This window comes from Medicago sativa, chromosome 4 (assembly GCF_051527215.1).
Source record: "Medicago sativa cultivar Bolivia chromosome 4, Bolivia_mono, whole genome shotgun sequence".
NCBI lineage: Eukaryota > Viridiplantae > Streptophyta > Magnoliopsida > Fabales > Fabaceae > Medicago > Medicago sativa.
In genome coordinates this window covers 26755317-26770156 of record NC_140752.1, presented here as the reverse complement: position 1 = coordinate 26770156, position 14840 = coordinate 26755317, and the positions used below count along the sequence as shown (strand labels likewise).

Below are 14840 nucleotides of genomic sequence, written 5' to 3'. Positions count from 1 at the left end.
ATGCTTTTGATAAACTAATTGCTCAAAAGAAAACTATTTTGAAACTAGAAGCCGAAATTTCTAAACTTAAGGAAGCATTTGAAAGTTTGAGAGATGAGCATGCTTTACTTGTTAATGAGAAGATTGTAAGTCCCGCAATTGAGTCACCTAAGACAAAGTCACCCAAATATGATAATTGGATGGACTTTGCTAGTTGTGAGACTTGTCATAGTCTTCATGAAGAGATAAATTCTCTAAATAAGAAGCTAGATCGTATCTCTAAGGGAACCATGATTTTTTCTATGAGTTCAAAAGATGAAAGAATTCCTTTTAAAAGACCTTACACTAAATATTCTTATGTAAGGAAAAACAAGTTTCATAGCAAAAATTATGTTCCTACAATTAGGTGTTATTATTGTGGCATAAGTGGCCACACCACACCTCATTGTCACATTAGGAGGGTTGAAGTTCCTAAAGGGATAATGATGTGGGTGCCTAAAGTTACTTGTTGTGAAATCCATCCCAAGGCTCCAACTTGTGTTGGAAGCCAAAGGAATCCTAATTGATTTGTGTAATTGTGTCTTGCAACTTTGAAGGATCTTTGTCCCTCTAGGTTGTCCAAGACATTAAAAGTTAGATGTGCTCTCTTTATCACTTTCACATTATTAAGTGCATCTTATATCTCACAAATCAACTTTGGTATTCCTTGTTTTCCACTTACTCCCAAAAGCTTGGGAAAATGTTTGTTTTGTTCTAGTATGTGTAGGTTTGATGATGATTGAAGCATGTCAAGGATGATGCTCCACAATAAGCTCCTTAATTCTTAAGGACATCATGAGCAAAAGTGTGATGAAGACGTATTCGAGGACTTTAAATACTAACCTCTCCATTTGTATTATCATGTTGGTTGATCACGAGTGACCTCTCTTTCATCACTCTCATTGAAGCACTCTAACAAGGGAGTAAGTTTACTTTGATAGTAGGTAAAATTCTCTAAGAAGATTCAAATGCGTTTGATCTATCTTGGGAATCTCCTTCTTACCTCTCTCGCTTTATCCTTGATATCTTTTCTAATTGGTTAGTTATGTTTATCTGTGTGTTGGTTGTCTTCTTTTTTCATCCTTTCCGTGCTTTTTTTTTTGTGCCTTATATTGCATGCTTGCTTGTATTTCAATTGCGGTTGTCTACTTGCTCGGTTTAGGATGTTCTTAAATGACTTTCTATCACATTATCATTAATATGATCAAATTTGTGCATTCATATTTTAAATTTTAAAACCTTGTGCATAAATTTTTTTGGTTATGAATCGATTCACCCAAATTTCACTAAAGAAAATGAATTGATTCATGCTGAATCGATTCATATGCATAAAATCAGATATTTCCTCTACATCCTGGCCATTCATTACAAATACAACTTTCCCTCTTCCAACTTCTCTGAAACCGAACCCAAACACTAACACAAACCCTCAACTGCTCGAAACTCCTCAACTTTTCCCATAATACATTCTCTTCACATCCAAATGGGTTCAAAAGTGGGTACATCAACAGGAAGAGGCAGAGGTCGAAGGGGTGGTGGTGTCCGTATTGGGTCTGACATGGCTGGTGTTCTTGTGGAAGAGCTCATTCTTTCGGAAGAATATGACAGGTATATTACTGAATTTCACAACTCTAGGGTAACTGCCAGCCAATTCTAGTGTGATATTGATGCCTTGGAAAGATCAGGTTTTGGCTTCAAGGTCCTCTTAGCATTTCAAGGTTTAGGGACTTTCCTTGGCTTGAAAAATAAATATGATTCATCCCAAGTGAAAGCCCTCTATTGCATTGCTAAGAGACAACCAGATAATGTCAACCTTATGTGTCAGTTTAGGAATAAATTTGTTACCCTAACCCCTGTAATTTGGTCAAAATTAACTGGTCTGGAGTGTGCCGGTGTGGATATAGAGAGTCCGGATGTATTTCCTAATTATGATAAGGACCAATTTGAGGTAAGTGTCTCTAAAGCCTGCATTGCCCCTTTAAGATACTCTAATTTTAATGCCATGCAACTTAAATGTGAAGATAGGATACTTCACTGGATTATTGACAAAATGATTATTTGCAAACAAGACAACTTTGGTAGAATTGATGTATTTGACCTTCAAGTGATGTTGATTATTAAGAACAGGATTAAGGTGAATTGGCCTCTCTTCTTTTGTAATAGGATGATTACTTATAAACTTGATGTTTCCAAAAAACTGCCTTTTCCCTCGTTCCTTGGCCTTGTCTTGAATGAAGGTGGTATCCAATCATCTAACCCTCTCCTAAACAAGCCTAGCCCTAGGAGTGGTCTTGACAATGGTGTTGTAAACAAAATGCACTATTATCAGGATTCTGAAATGGAGTGGTTCCATTCTGATGGTGATTTCTGGTATTATGATGACATTGTTGTTCCTGCTAATACTGAACGTGTGTTGGTGGAAGAAGTAAGGGCTAATCACAACAATGAGGGTGTTGGGCTAGAAGGAGATGCTGAAATGGAAGATGCTGAGGAAGACAGTGATCCTGATTATGTCCCTAACTCTGAAGAAGCTGAGCCAGATGCTAATGCTCAAGGATCTAACTTCTCTCAGGTGTTGGATAGCATTAGTGATCTGAAATCATTCATGTCTCAAAGGTTCAATGATCAAGAGGATCGATTTGTGGAGATTAATCACAGGCTTGATACCCAAGAAAACCAATTCAATGAAATGAAGATACAATTTCATCAGTGGAATACAAATCTTGGCGTGTCAACAGATGACTTCTTTACTGAAAAGAATGATGATGGTGGCTCCTTCAATCCCTGAAATGATGGGACCTAGTGTGGTTGGATGCCTTGGAGCACTGAATTTTTCTCATGCATTTTAAGTTTTTATGTCTACTAATTTAGACGTACATCCCTTTTTGATGTTATCAAAGGGGGAGTATGCATATGATATGTTTGGATATGTTTTTTTTTTATGTTGTTAATGTTTAGGTTCTTCTGTTTTGAGAAATGCTTATGTATGAGATGTTGTCATGTCTTCTGTGTTGCCATATTCATGCCTATGATATGACATAAGCCTTGGTTGCTATATTCTGTTGTTCTGTTATATTTTATAAGTTTCAGGGGGAGCTGTGTTACATAAACCAACATATCCTTCTTTTTTTGACATCATCAAAAAGGGGGAGATTGAAGCCTAGAAAAGGTTTTTGATGATGTTCTCTGTGTAATGGTTTATGCTGTTAATTAGATAGTTTATTAGGTGTTTGTTAGTTCATTATTAACTAGCTTTTAGTTTGTACAATGCACCATAATAAGCCTACATACTCTAGATCAATGTGTCCCTATGTCTTGTGTCCAAGTCATGTTGTCTTTCCTTTTGACTCTGAATGAATCGTATCAAATAGGGGTTGAATCGATTCAATAGTTTGTGGGATCAAAATGGTACTCTCTGACTTACTATGAATCGTATCAAATTACTTGTGAAACAATTCAATAAAGTTTCTGACTTCATATGAATCGATTCACATATATTTGAATCGATTCATCCATGCATCGTTTCTTTCTTGGTTGAATCGTCTCACAAAAGTTTTTGACTTGCTCTGAATCGATTCACATGGTGGTTGAATCGATTCAATCTTCATCTGGGTACATTTGAATCGAGTCACAGGCACCTTGAGTCATATCATCCTTCATACTTATCTGATGTGCCTTTTTGCTGTTTGAATCGATTCACATATTTAGTGAATCGATTCAACCTATTGTTTTTGTGCGAAAATTTAGTCTTATCTCCTCTTCATATAAATAGTCTCATCCTCATTACTTCCAATTCATTGAATCATTTGCATCTATTCTCTCTAGGTGTCAAAAACTCATTGTTCATACATTCTTTAAGATTAAAACTTTTTCTTAGAATCACTTTATCTTTGAGGGTGTAGATTCTCTAGGGTGCTAGTAGGGATTGTAAGTTGGTTCTCTCAAGGAGATTGATTGCGCTTAATCAAGGCTCTAAAGGAAGTGAATAATCTCATTCCACCTCCAAAGGGCTTGGGGGTCTTTCAAACCGTTCTTGAAATCGAAGGGGGTTCGTTTGTCGGACGTAGCATTGAAGACTCGAGTGAAGAGATCGAAGGAGTGCACGGGCAATTCAAGGATCTGAAGATTCAAGGAGCACCAAATTCAAGGGCTACTTGAAGTTTGGGGGAGCTTTGTTTTACATAGGAGTTGAAGAACTAGGGCTTTAATTTGAAGGAACTCTTGTAAACATTGTAATCAACTTTTCATACATAGTGGATGACCTTGGTGAAGGCGTACTTCATCAAGAAGAGTAGACGTAGCCCTTAGTGAGGACGAACAAGGGTGACCTACTATAAATCCCGGTGTTCTCTCTCTCTCCCTCTCTCTCTCTCTCTCTCTCTCTCTCTCTCTCTCTCTCTACTTTCATTATAGCACTTGAGTATTTGAATAATTGATTAGTAAATTGCTAGCTTTGATCTAAATAGTGTTTTTCTCAATAGATTAATCTGAATCCATTTGATTTAGGTTAAAACAATTTCTCTTGGATCAATTAATTGCAATACCAATTCAATTATTCAAATTCATGTGTTTTGTTTTTCCAATTGATAATTAGGTTTATTGTCATATAGGTTTGGTTTGAAATTGTATATCATTTTGTATCTTGTTTAAGGATTGTTAATAATTGATTGTGCTCAAAGATTTGTATCATGAATCTCTTAATTCTAAGATAAAATCTTATTCCACATATATTTGGTATTTGTTGATTCATTGTTTGTGATTCCTCTAACAAATTTCAAATAGTCAATTTGTTAAAATCGTTTTTCTCAAATCTCCGAAAAGTTTTTCAAACGCGCTATTCACCCCCCTCTAGCTTGGTAACTACCTAGCCATTGGGTGCTATGCTCTAGTTGTGAGCAAGGGAATTCTTCAAGAAGACGGAAGGCATTCCGGAGTTTGAAGAATGTATTGCATAACTTGTGTGATTACCTAAAAGACCAAGGGTGGTTGGATGCAAGGAGATCTTCAAAGCAGCGAAAGAAGTTCTGTGGTTGAAGAGGGTTTGATGTAGACTTGTGGAACTACAAAAAGGTAAAGGTGGAAGCTTGTAGAGATACATGGTGTAGTTGGAAGCAAGGGAACATGAAGCACGGAGAGAGCAGCATGGTGGTTGATAGTTAAATTGACATCATCACTAATTTAGAGTCAAGATGGAGAAATGTTGAAATTGACTCAAAATCTGATGGATGAAGAATATTGTTGCTAAAAATATAAAAGATTTGTTTTAAATATATTTTGTGCTGAAAATATATTTATAAACTATAAATATATTTTTGTACCGTATGAAGGAAGATTTGATGCAAATATATTTTGAAAGGGAATATTTGATGCAAATATCCTTTCACTGAAGGAGAAAAAAAACGTATCTTCAACGTGATATCCATTCCAAGTTTAAGAGTTATATTTCTCTATAAATATACACCTTGTATCAGATGAAAGAAGAGAGAGAGAGAGAGAGAGAGAGAGAGAGAGAGAGAGAGTAGAAAAACAAGGGTTTATAAACCAACACTAAAAATAGGGTTTGTAGAGAATTCTCTTGGGAACAAACACTAGGGTTGGGATTAATTCACCTGGGATAAACACTATTAGCATAGAGTCTCTTGGTCACGGGAAGAGATTCGGGACTTTGGGTAAAATTAGGTTTGAAGACTGATTCTTGTAACCATTTGATATCTCTTTGTAAAGTTACTCATCATTACAGTGGAACGAAGAGCTGCTCTCTCCACCAGACTAGGTTAGTATTGGACTGAACTAGGTAATCAAATTTTTGTGTGTTCTCTCTCTCTCTCTCTCTCTCTCTCTCTCTCTCTCTCTCTCTCTCTCTCTCTCTCTCTCTCTTTCTCCTTTTATTCTATTATTTGCTTGTGTTTATAATTGTTACCCACGTTGTTTTGGTTGCTTGATTATTTTGCTCCACACATCAAGTATTTTATTGGTGTGATTTTTGACGAATTCACAACAATTTGTTATCATCATTTTTGTTAACATAAGAGTATTTTTTATAAGGTCTCCCACATGGAGCCCTTTTTCCTTTTGACTTCATAGAAAACATCATAGGGCCCTTGGAGACTTGTTGTAGTCTAAGTCTTAGAGATTTGATCTCTTCATGTAAACTAGGACAAGTTTTACAATTTGCGAAACCCATCCAATATTTGGGTGAACTTGTCTTAGGTAACTCAATTCAAGAAATTAGAAATTGTTCATTAAATAGAGATGCATGGTAATCTTTCAAGCATTCAAAATAATATTTTAGTTGTGAAAGTTCTTCTTCCAATTTAAAATTAACTTTCTTTTCTACACTTAATTTCTTAAATGCTTTCATTGCATCACCATGCATATCTATTAGAGCCTTTTGTAATTCTTCATAGGAAGGATTAGATTCGGAGTCAGAGTAAGTTACCTCATTTCGCTTTTTCTTGTCACCCGTGAAACACAACTATGCAATTTTGTAATTTTTTGAGTCACTAATTGTGGATGCCAAGTCATCGTCCTCCCAAGCAATATATTCTCTTCTACCTATTGACTTCTGAAAGGAATTGGTTTTTCATTTTCTTTAGTTAGCTATGGACAATCAGTCTTCATGTGACCGACTTTTCCTCATCCAAAGCAAGTTCTAGACGTTGTTGGTGACAATTACCTAGTCCCAAGGAGTAGAAAATCGACAATAAACAGAATAGGTTAGGCGACACCAACCAATCTCCGTCTCATTGGCCTAGATTTCCCACAGTGAAATGGTGATCCTGAGATAGAAAATATAACCTAGAGTATATTTAACCATGTAATGCACCGTCATCCACCCAACGTCGACAACCTATTTCCAATCTCTTTAATAGTGATATATATATATATATATATATAGGGTTTTGCTAGAAGACACCTTTTATGAAGGTGTCTTTTAGCAAGTTATCCTATTAGCATTAACTAAAAGACACCAAGTAATTTTTATGAAGGCGTCTTTTAGCAAGTTATAACTAAAAAGTGGATAATCATACCTTGAGGTGTGGATTGCTAAAAGACACCTTCATGGGTGTCTTCTAGCAAAACTCATATATATATATATATATATATATATATATATATATATATATATATATATATATATATATATATATATATATATATATATATATATATATATATATATATATATATATATATTGAAACGATTCTAATGAATGATGTGGAAGATTGCACTTTAGTCACCTACGAAGTGACCAACAACAGTAGTTAATTGTCGTTCAAATCATTTTTTTCTTTTTAAATTGGCTTAACTGATTTAAAAAGTGTTGAAGGTAGTTAACTATCGTTTTGGCAGGTGCCTATGACCGATCGCTAGTTGCCTAAAGAGCGACTCTCATGAGTTGGATACGTAGAACTCACCTAAAAGTATCAATAGAGTATTGGGTGAAAGATGTCCTTTGGTATCTTAGACAGTACAAGGTGAATGCTGTCCAATTTAATTTCTGGCCCCAACAAAAATGCTAATTGATCAGCTATACGCATGCAAACTTAAAGTACGGCTAAGAGGCCATTGGAGAAAGTACACATAAGAAGACTTATTAGCATCTGGTTGGTGATTAAACTAGTAAAAGGACTTTGTGGTCTCAGATTCTGAGTCAGCAGTAGTTACACAAGAACACTACTCTTATAAATGCATGCATAATTATGACTTTAAAAAAAAAAAGTATTCCCACTAGATTTTACAATAATTATGACCACAGTGCTAAAAGCTTCCTCTGTACCGAGTCATACCAACGGTTCTAATATTTTGGTGCCAATAAAGACTGAATTTTAAGGTATTATTGATAACGAGTGCCTTCGTGATAAATTAGAAAAGGGAAATGTTAACTTGTATCCTTAATCTTAATGTATAAATTAATGAATCAAATATAGAGAATTTTAAGGTATTGTTAACGTGTGTATTACATTTAATCTTTAACTTTTTAATGAATTGAATGCACCAAATTTTAGAGAATATTTCTTCTTTTGGGTTTCTTAACATGTGCCCTAAGGGCACAAGTTAACACCACCCCATTAGAAAATTATTTTAAAAAAAAAAGATAAATAGTTCAATTTGCAATGCATTAAATGCATAAGTTCTTATAAAAAAATTACCATTTAAGGTCGTTAAAGAAAGTTCGGAAGCACTCGTTAATATTCTCCTTTAAAATTTAATGTCTTTATTTTTATTTTTAGGTATGAAATTTCCACCACTGATAACTAGCTAGCTATAACTAATCTTCGTCGAAAAATTTATAAAGCACATCCGGAAGATTAATCCTGATAAGATGTGAACAAAAGTTTATAAGTAAGGTGGTTACTTATAAGCTAGTTTTATAGGTATCTTCTCTAATAATTATGTTTTCCTCTATTAACTATTTATTTATTATTAGCGGTTCCAATTATATGTGAAGTTCTTGATATGACTTATATGAAAAAAGTTCTTGTTATTAGAATATAAACGTGCTTGAACTCATTATGGGTTACCCACTCAGTTTTATTGTTCAATAATAATTCAACCAACAAAATGTACACGAGGGGATCCAGGGTTACCCAATAATTTGAAGTCACAGACATAGTTTAAGATCATCAATTGCTTATTGGAGGAAATATAAGTTTATGAATAATATACCCTCTGCTAGCTGAAGTTGTGGCATAATTTCTTGATGTCTCGACCTAATTTGTCAAAGTTCCAAGTTATCCATTGAATGAAGTCCATAAAATTCAATTATTTAGTGAAGAGAAAAAAAATAATATATATTTATTAATTTCCATGTACTCAAGTATATGGAACCAAAAGCAATGTTGACATATAGATAGTTAATCTTTTTTGCTGTCAACCTTCCTGATTTAAAGAAAAAAGAGACTCTAGTAATATGAAGTTTGTTCGTCAAATATAAATAATATTCTCATGAATAATTGTTTCATCTAAGATTTGAATTTAAATTCTTCCAAACAATTCGTTGAGTCTAAATAAATAAATAAATTTATTTTATAATGACCAAAACGCATTTCTACATTTCCTCCTATACTTGGCTCATACTATAAAGAGATGAAATTCATTTAATAATTTTGGTTTCACGAATTTAGCATGATAAACTATTACTACCTAAATTCAAAATAAGTGTTGTTTGTTTCACATATTTCAACATTAACAATAAATAAATGTAGCGTCTGTTTAGCAAGGCCATGAAGGAAAATAAATGTTGGGTCTGTTTGACAAGTTCAGAGTTTCAAATCACTTGAAGGAAAAAAAAAATCAATTGGTTCTTGACTAAAACAAAAAAACAAGGGTGAGTGAGCAAAGAAATCGTGCCAGGTTCTTCGCTATCATTTCGTGAGACTAATATTTGTTGTATGAGTATGCTAGCAACAATCTCTCTTAAACATTTTCTCTAATATTCACTATTTAATTGGATTAAATTAATGTAGGTCCTATATTTTGGAAATGAAACCCACATAAAGTGGTGATGCATATATTGATTTCACCCAATAAATGAGTGAATGTTCAAAAGAATGTTGAAAGATAGTATTGTTAGCATTCCTCTTCGTTGTATATAACATTTTTTTAATTATAATAAATACTAACATCAAGACTAAATTAATAATATCAAAAATAAATATATAATTTCAGATATTTTTGTCAACTTTATGAATTCATGATGAATTCTTAGCGCCAATAACTTTAGGAATGGACTTAGAGAATAACTCAACTAAAGCCATTGCAAGTTCCAACTAATTAAAATGTGAGTGATATTTGTCAAAAAATGAAATGGAAGATCAACTTTTATGTCTCCTCCCAAACTATTTATAAATTTGATTTAAGAGTTCCACATGCATTATGGCTTCAAGGTGGAAAGATGACAAAGTCTTGTTAATAATTGATGCAGACCAAAAGGTTCTTCAACATTGAAAAGTTTAAATTTCAGAATATAAAAACGTAGAAGTTAACGTTTTGTACTTCCTTTTATATTAATTTATAATAAAAAAAACTGTATAGTCGATTTCCGTGTCCTTATATGGTGTAAAAGGTATAAGAATGAAAGAATTAAATAAAAAGATGTTAAAAATGATAAACATAAAGTGTGCCGAAACTGACTTTTGATGTCGATTTAAAAACCTTTTTAAGTTGGTTATTCATGTTGTTTAAATAGTTTGGACTTAGAAATTGGGGATTCTATAAATCAGTCAAGAAAAATATATTCTATAACGGATTTATAATGTTGTTTCAAAACATATTGTTAGCCACATTTTAAGCGATATTTTAAATTAAATAGATTTAAAAGGTATACTTTTAACGGGCTGTTGTTATTATCCGATTTAAAAGTCTTTTACATCACTTTTGAAAGTTTTTTAAACAAAAGTCGATTTGAAAAGAGTTAATCTTTTTCCTTTTAAACTCTTTTAGCGACAAGAGCGGAAAGAATATCATAGAGCAGACCAAAGTCTTCACAATTTATTTAAAACAATAATTTAATACGACAAATAAGTAAGTCATAAAATCATTAGTCACTTAAATTGAATGGATCTATCATTTTAACCCTAAAATTTAAGGACAGACAAAATCAAACATCTTCAATATTTTAAGACATCAATAAGTTTAATTAGTTTTTTCGTTACGCCATTTTCTAACACCGCATGGCTAAGATAGTTAAATGCATATGTGACACTCCACACTTGCAGCCACGCTTGTTATGTGTCATAGAGATGAAATTGAAGCTTTGTGTCTTTGAAATTATTGTACAGTAGTTTTACTGAATCATTAAAACCAATGCTACCCACACATAGAAATTATTTTTCAATGACACCCAGAGTTTTTGTTAATGCTAAAAAAATGGATTAAATATTACAATTTTTCATTTTTATCTTTGAAGTTACTATCTAGAGCTAAAGCAAAAAGATAATTATTTTTGCGGTATAAAAATATATGCTTAACATTCATTTAGTATTGAAATTGAATTTTGCACTTTATGCACTTCAAAGTTTATAGCTTAAACTAGGGGGAGCTTACAAACCTCACTTTAAGTTAAATTATGTTTTATTGGTTTGAAAAATTATTCTTTGATGTTTGTAATCATCTAAAAGGGAAAGATTGTTAGACTAAAATTGGTTAAATAACAAAGCCTTTAAGTTTTGATGATAACAAGTCATGTAAAAAGCATGTTCGTGAAGAATTAGGATACTCAAATGTGTGTTTAAGTGTGCAATAAATTATAAGTGTAAGAGAAGTTCTACCTATAGACCAAGTTAAAGCTCGGTACATATGTCAATACTGTAAACTCTAGTCAAATCTCAGGACCTTGATGAAGCTCTGCGTCATAGATAAAGACAATGCTCAGTATCAAGATTAAGGTAAACAATGTAGAAGTCAACTTCGTGGCTAAAGCGTTTAGACTGAGATCGTTTGTACTATCATTGACTCAATTATTCATTAATGATGCATGCAACGACTCTTTGTTAAGAAAGGAAACTTTGTTCTGATTTATGCAAAGAAGTAAATTTATTCAGAGAGTCATTGATTGAAATGAATGGATGGAACGTTGACAACATTTACTAAAAAATATTTCAAAATTCAGTCAAACATTCAAATACAAGGTTAATCTTGAGCAATGGTCATCGAGCTTTAGCTCTATATAAAGGACCAAGATTTGACTGAAGAAGGTGACACACGTAAAATAGATGGATATACATACGTACATGTGAATACAATATACACATTTGTTAATATTGTATACCTTGTATTGAAACAATCATACTAATTCATTAGAAATACACTTAAAAGTGTATTAAGCTTAAATTTGTTTACTACATGTGTGTAAACACAAACTTTTTTGTAACCACTGGTTGTTTGATATTTTTAGATTGAGATTATGAAGTCTTATAGATTAAGGCAAGGATATCTAGGACTAGTTTGTCATATTGGAATTGTTGTAATTTGTTGATTATAGTAAAATCTCTCGGAAGTGCGAGGAGAAACGATTAGCCAAGTATTATTGAGTGAATCAAAATAAATTTATTGTGCCTTCTCTTCTCCTTTATCTCTTTACTTTCAGCTTTTACCTTCAATTAAAAAGAAATTCAAAAAGAGACCAACACAATTCAAACCTCACTTTCTTGTGTGTTTCGCACCTCCACCAATGATCTTCCTAAGGCGATTAACCAACACCTTAGCCAAGACTTTATACTTGCACCCAACATTAGAAATGGGTCTAAAATATTTCAAACTATCAGTCTTTTGAATTGAAACTTAAAATCTACAATTTAGCCCTCTTGCCAATTTACAATACCGATGAAACTTTGATAAAAAATGCAACACTTCACCTTTAATCTCAACTAAAAAGTCCTTGGTAAATTCAATAATACCTTACAGTCCAAGACTTTTAATGGTATCACAATCCCGGACAGCCTATCTAACCTCCTCCTCACAAAACAATTTAATGAAATCTCCCTTACTAATTTAAAACACTAAGAGCCCGTTTGATACACATGATAAGATATAAAGTTGGATAAGGATATGATTTGATAGGGACATGATAAACATGACCGTATCATACGTTTGGTGTACACAAGAAAGTTGCATGATAGCATTATTTTATTCTATCTTGTGTTTGAAGCCCATTTGCTATTGACACGATAAAAAAACCTATTATATTTAAATTACAAAGTTATCCTTGTAAAACAAATACATGTTTTTTATGAAAAAACTATTTTCATATTTTAAATTGTCAGTAAAAAATATTAAAAAATGAAATAATTTCATATATTTGCAAAAAAAATAAAAAATTAATTTATGGGCACTACTAAAATTAAAATATTCAAACACAAAAGTACCACTAAAATAAGTAAATAAAAATAAATAAATATTTCGTCAAAATGAAACTTGTATCAACTTTAAATTGTCATACAGATAAGTAGCAATAAAATAGATGCAACAAAAAATGGCAAAGCAACAAAATATTGTCAAATATTTTCATCAAACAATACAAAAATTATTGCGCCAATGACTTCACAAAGGCAATACCATCATCAACATTAGCATAACTCCAGAATATGTGAAGACGATGTGGCACCAATAAAATGTTATTAGAAGCAACAAAACAAATTTGTTCTGTTAACTCTGTTTTCTCAAATTCTGCGATAACATTTATGGAATCATCAATCACGTATTTGTCGAAACCTAGATGATTTGCAGCTTCACACAATCGTTCTGAGCTTTTTTCAATTAAACTCCTGAAAGTCTTTCCTAACTCAAATATACTATGAGCAATTATATTTACTCCTTTGTTTCTTTTTCTGGATTGGCTTTTCATTTGGTCAATTTTTCTTTTAGATTGATTAATAGAAGGCGACTCTGAGATTTCTTCTTCATTCTCCTTTCCATTAAGTTGTTGTTGTTGTTGTTGTTTATAACATTGTTAACAAAAGGAGCAGCACCTTTACCAGTAGCATGATCTTTTTCAAAAGCATGACCAAGTTTGTCAAAAAGTGGGGTTAAAGCAGACTTATAATCTTTTGCATTTGGGTGACTATACACAAGAATAAAAAATATATAAAGTAATCAAAATGAGCAAACTAAAACATTAAAAAAATATTAATAAACACTAACCTTTACATGTTCCTTCCAAACTTAATTACTCTCCACCTTAATCATTTGTTTCTCTTCATTCCAACCAAATCCATTTTTGTTTAACATATCATAAATTATTGGCTAAATTGATATTTTCGTCCCTTAACTATTTAATTAGTATCGTTTTGGTCCCATACTTAAAATTTGTTCCGGTTTGGTATTTTAAGTTTATCTCTATTACACATTTTGGTCTTTTCCATTAGATTTATTAAAAAAAACGTTAAGGTTCTTCCCCTTTTCTTCATCTTCATATCATCTACATCAACCTTCAACAAAAAAAATCCCAGAAAAATTCCAGAAAAAAAATTAGAAAAACCTTCATTTCATCTCCAACTTTCAACAAAAAAAATCCTAGAAAAATTCCAGAAAAACAAAAAGATTCTAGAAAAATCTTCATATCATCTCCATCAACACAATAAGACCATCATCTTCTTTAACAGCACTCTCCACAAGAACTTTCAACACATCAAAAACAGTAAACGTCTGCTTCTTCTTATCCTTCCCAGACCCCCTTTCAACTTGTTAGGTTTCAACATTTTTCTCCAAAGAATCAAACATTAATTTCAAATTTTCCTCATGAAAATAAGAAATTTCGTTTTCAAAATTTCTGAATTCATTATAATCCTGCTCAACATTCTATGATTCAACTCTCAAATGATCAAACCCTAATTTCAACTTTTTCATGGGAGCCTTATCAAAATCAGAAATTGCCCATCCAAAACACAAAATTCATCGAGATGAATCTCATAAAACTCACTGAATCGATCTTCCTCAAAAGAATGTGATTTTCAAACCCAGAGAAGTTAACGAACATTTGAGAAACATCATCAACATCAATAACAGCTTGATTAAACTCACAGTGAGGAACATTAATAAAGGAAGATGGGTCCTCCGACAGAGTGTGAAAAACTTGGTTATCGACGTGCTGGGTCTGGAGTGGAGAAGGGAATGATAAGGAGAGTGGATGATGTTGGAGGGATGATCTCAGCAGTGGCGTCATGGTGGTGGTGGTTGTTGCAGTTGCAGGGTGAAGTGAGAGTGTCTCCGACGAAGGGGACGCTGTTGAGAAGTCCTTCTTGGGAAGTGGATATGCGAAAGGATTCGTATGGATCTTCCATATTCGATTTTTGTTCTTCCAATTTCCTTGGTAACTTTG

At 32.7% G+C, this 14840-nt stretch overlaps 2 pseudogenes; both read right to left on the bottom strand.

Moving 5' to 3' along the window:
* Positions 1-13046: 13046 nt before the first annotated feature.
* On the bottom strand, positions 13047-13750 carry LOC146927367 (uncharacterized; annotated as a pseudogene).
* Positions 13751-14077: 327 nt separating this feature from the next.
* On the bottom strand, positions 14078-14840 carry LOC146927366 (uncharacterized; annotated as a pseudogene).